The sequence below is a fragment of the Pteropus vampyrus genome, unplaced genomic scaffold (genome assembly GCF_000151845.1).
Source record: "Pteropus vampyrus isolate Shadow unplaced genomic scaffold, Pvam_2.0 Scaffold392, whole genome shotgun sequence".
NCBI classification, from domain to species: domain Eukaryota; kingdom Metazoa; phylum Chordata; class Mammalia; order Chiroptera; family Pteropodidae; genus Pteropus; species Pteropus vampyrus.
The window spans coordinates 194,129-199,173 of NW_011889173.1; positions in this window are offsets into that span (position 1 = coordinate 194,129).

Consider the following 5,045-nt stretch of genomic DNA (forward strand, 5'->3'; position numbering starts at 1 on the left):
CTCCAGGACTGTGAGGGAACGCGTTTCTGTTGTTTTAAGCCACCCAGTCTGTGGTCCTTTGTCACCGCGGCCCCAGGAAACTGACATAGGACACACCTACATCAGTGCCACCTACAGAGCTTTTCTGCTGTCTCCGTACCCCGCCTGCCGAGAAGACTCGGTTGAGCCCTGGTGTTTGCAGTGTATGTTATAAAAACAACTACATGACATTGAAAACTTCAACCAAATTTCAAATGACACATTCTCCGGGCCACACTGGCACACCCCACTATAGCAGCAGGAGCAACAACAAAGCAACTCAGGTTTCTGAGCACTTCCTAGGGGACCCCGTTTAATTCTCACGCAGCCTGATGTGTACGGCATTGTCCCCATTTCACAGATGAAGAATCTGAGGCTTCGCGAACTTGAGGAACTAGCTCAAGGTCGACAGTGGTGAAGCGGGACTGGGATTGAAACCTGGACAGTGAGAGCATAAGCCCGTGGCTTTGCGTCGGCCCCTTGTTTCCTGCCAGCCTCTTTCTCCTGCTCGAAGGTCTGCTTGTGGGGTGAAGACCCTGTGTCTGTGACCAGACTGAGGTATAAAGCCACGTCCTGAGGCCAGCAGAGGGTCAGGTGTCACCTGCTCCAAGGCTCCCTGATGTGCAAATGGAGAAAACTCCTCAAGTTCAGGCTGTAGGAAGGGGCTCCCGGCAGGGCCCGCCTCCACCGAGGAAGTGAGTTGCATGGTTTGGTCTCTTGTCGGGACTAGGAGCCCCAGTGCAGGGAGAACACGGGGGTCGGAGGGGCCAAGCCTCGGGACTTGGTCAGCAAAGGCTTCTGAGGCTAGCACTTTGCTGTTCTAGAACTTTCTCTTCAGATTATTCCTTTTACAATTCCAAGCTGTCAGGACTATTTAAGGGATTTGAATGCAACTCCGATTGGTGATGACATTAACTTAGGTTGGGCTTAGTTTGCCCCATGTCAACAGACCTCTGCCCGCTGCACGTGACCTCTCCCCGTGGGGCACTTCCCAGGGGTCACTCATCTTCACCTTGTGCACGGAGGTCTTCTTTCTTCATCATCCTCTTCTTTCTTCTCAACACTTAGAAATCCACTTCTGTACCACCCCCCCACCCCGACTTCCACCAGCCCAGAGCTTGGAGGACAGTTAAAGGCCAGCATCTTCTGACTCAGGATAGTGACGTGAGGTGACCTGCCATGTCCTTGTCAGCAGAGCACAGGGAGAGAATGTTCAATGGAAAATACTGAAAATCCCTTAATCTCATTTTGGCCAGTAATACAATCAGCTTTTTTCTCCAGCACATTCTCTAAGAACAGGAGTACGGTGGGCTTACCCCGTCTCGTTTCTCTGGCCCACCCTTACCTGGCACTGGGCCTGTGGGAATGGAGGAAGAGGACACAATGAAGCCCAGGGCGAGGACGTGGAGAGCCACACAGCGCGTGGTCCAGACCGAAGCCCTGGACATTGACTGTGCTGTCTTCTTCACTCCGAGTGTAATTAAAGTTGAGACAGGATTAAGGTCGATTTTCTTTATTTTGCCTGATTTACACTGTCGTAGGCTGAACATTTTTTGTTTTGCCTGATATGATTTTTGTAGCTAAGCATAGGGTAGCTAGCTGGGTAGCCCTAAAGTAGTTGCAGTTGCCAGAAGTAAAACTATTATTTCCTTGGCTACAGATGCTGAGCGTTCCTCCTTAGAGCAAAATATGGATATCAGCCTACCAAGAATGAGCCCCAGACACAGAATTCGGGTGTTGTACCGGTCTGATGTGCAAATGGAGAAAACCCCTCAAGTTCAGGCTGTAGGAAGGGGCTCCCGGCAGGGCCCGCCTCCACCGAGGAAGTGAGTTGCATGGTTAACTAAAGCAGCGGTCCTCGACCTTTGTGGGCCCAGGGACCGGTGCTGCTATGAGAATCTGATGCCTGACGATCTGAGGCGGAGCTGAGGTGGTGATGCTGGCGCTGGGGAGCAGCTGCGAACACAGATGACTCTTCGCTGGCTAGCCCACCGCTCTCCTCCTGCTGTGCAGCCCGGTTCCTAACAGGCCAGGGAGAGGGAACCAGTCCATAGCCTGGGGATTGGGAACCCTGGAACTAAAGCAAAGCCAGTGGGATACATTGTCACCTTTGTAATCTGCCACCCAGATCACCTAGTATGTGCATGTTTGGCCATGATAAGATGCTCTGGTTTTACAAAAGAGAGTTAACAAGCCCTCGCCCTCTAAAACATGAGAGGCAGAAATAACAGAGAGGTCCCTCATGCACCTAGACAGCTACGAGTCGGCAGTGTGATGTGTGTTATACGCACGCGAGAGTTTGCTGGCTGCCAGTTACGGTCAGTAGGGACAGGTTGGTTCAGCAGAATGCCAGCCTAGGGCTCTGCTAGGTTTACTCTGTTACCTGGAGCCAGGTGTTTGTCAAACCATCTGTTAGGGTTCAGCCCTCTGTTTTCTCAGCACCATGTGAGGCCACATAAGGAAGCAGAGATGCAGTTTCTTCCCCAAATGGCTTTCAGTTTAATTGGAGAAATGAGACTAACGTTGAAGACACAATAATAAAACAACCAATGTTGAAAATTGTGGTGCCGTTTGCTGGACATAGCTGATTGATTCCACGTATCTTTTCGCTCAGCCAATACTAAATGAGACACAGCCTCCGCCTCAAGGAGCTGAGTTTTGTGGGGAAAACAGACATCTATACAAGTAATGCTAATAATATAATTTAATAGATGCTATTATAGAATTTAGGGGCTCTTTTCTGCATGGAACCAGAGTCACCACTATTTAAGTTAGCTACTTATAGTCATCCTAGTATGTAAGTTATGTCATTGGGAGGTAAATTTTTTTCAGTCTCCTTGAGGATCTGGTAGATAAAAAAAAAGTCATCGTTTGCAAAAATCTACAGTTATGGCCAAAATGCATACAAGTTTAATGGTGTCTGGATTTGATCTTTGACTAAATTAGTAATTTCAAACATTTTTTTTTAAGTACCCACATGCTTCATTTCCAAAGGCAGCTTAAAAGCGTGTCTTCAGGCTTCCTAGCAGGAAAGCAAAAGACATTTACACACTTAATTTTTGAAGTGAGCATTTATACGCACAATTACAACATGCAGACTTCTTTTGAGGGATTTACACACTTTTTGGTATTCTATTGACATAAACATATCAATACACACTTTTTGGTATTCTATTGACATAAACATATCATCTGTGCAGGAGCGACTCTGCTACTTCTGAGGCAGAAATCTCTCAGAGGAGACTGTAGGTATTGTGGGAAGGGTGCCAGCCAGTTCCTGCAGGAACACAGTTTTGATCTTTTTATGTCTCTTTTTTTAGAGCCTCTAAATGCTAGCTGATGAATATCTCCAAAGGATAACTTAGGAATTACAGTTTTATAGAGGGCCAACACAATGCCGGCCAAGTATGCAGAGCTGAGCGCAGGGTAATATTTAGAACCTCTGGAGGGATGGATGGACTCCATGTCCCAAGGCAACACTCCAAAAATACTCTTTCTCACAACTGGATGTTTTCATGGTGTTTGGACAAGGGAGAGCACATGATTGCAATCTAGGTGAGGAATCCAAAGCGTCTCCGTACCGATGCGGTCCCGACGCAGAGGACAACGAGACATCCCGTTTATTAAAACGAACGAACCCGCCCCGTGCTCGTGTCTGTAAGGGCGACCACCATGCCGTGGGTGCTCCCACCGCCCTTGGGCGCAGAGAGCTGGCCGTCATCGGTGGAGGACGGCTGGCCTCGTTTGGGGTCACTTCACATTCTCCTCGTCGCTCTGCAAAGGCAGGAAGAATCTCTTTTCTGGCAGCTTCCAGATCATGAGGGGAGCTGGGGGAGACTCAGGGTTGGGGGCCCAGCCTCCCACAGCTGGGTCTAATCTGAGGCCGCCATCTGTTTCGGACCCGCCCCGGGGTTCGTCCAGGAGTTTCTCTGCCCCCTGGCGGATTTGCTTCCCCCTGGGGTCCTCGCATCTGCTGTGGTTTTTGCCCCGGCATGCGGGCCTGTCTAGTTGGAGGAAAACAAAAGACGTGGGAGAGAAAATGCCATTTCTCTTTAAGATCTGTCGCTTGAGAAAAGTGCACGAAAAGTAAAGCTCCTTACTTGGGAGAGACCCAGCCAATCCTAGGACGGGATAAGGGAGCAGAAGCCTGGAGAGGATTCCTCGAGGCTGATGAGATTCGGATCAGCCTGGGAGAGTTCTGTTCTCAGGGTTTTATCTTGGACCTTTATCTGACCAGTGAGATCTGAAGTCTCTTGCAGGACTGGAGGGCAGAAGGCGGTGCCAGCCCTGCTCTGAGACCCTGTCAATCACACAGATGGGATAAAGAATCACTCATCACTCCAGTTGAGTTCGCAAGTCCCACATTTCTAGCATGCTGGAGGTTGTTCTGCTCCCAAATGGTGAACCAAGACAATTTGTACTAAATTAGTTGTCTGCCATTCTGGGCATCTGCTGTTTCTCAGCCCTGACTCTGGAGCCTGTCATCTTGCTATGAAAATGGGCACTCGGACCCATGCCACCCACTGCCCTTCTCCCAGCCCCTTGTCGTTCTAAAACAACAAGGTCAGTGCCATTCTAAAACAACAAGGGCTTTCTCCCCGTAACTACAGGCTCAGCATCTGGTGTAGCTGAGTCCCTTCCCGATGAGAAATCCATCTTAGGCTATGGCTGGCGTTCACTGGGTGGATCCCTGAGCGGAGCCCCCACGGCATTGAGAGGGTCCAGAACCTAAGGGTAAACTGAGGGAAGGACAGGTCTGACACTTACAGGTCTGCGTATGGGGTCTTCCACCAAGGGATCGTACCATTCGTGGGGTCTACCACTTATAGGGTCTACCGCTGATGGGGTCTACCGCTGATGGGGTCTACCGCTGATGGAGTCTTCCACCAATGGATTGTACTATTCATGGGGTCTACCACTGGTGGGGTCTACTACTCGTGGGTCACTCTATGGCCTTCTGGGTTACTAAGCGTCTTCCTTCCTTGACTCCCGTAAGGTCCTTCCCCAGGCTGCCTCCACCATGTTTC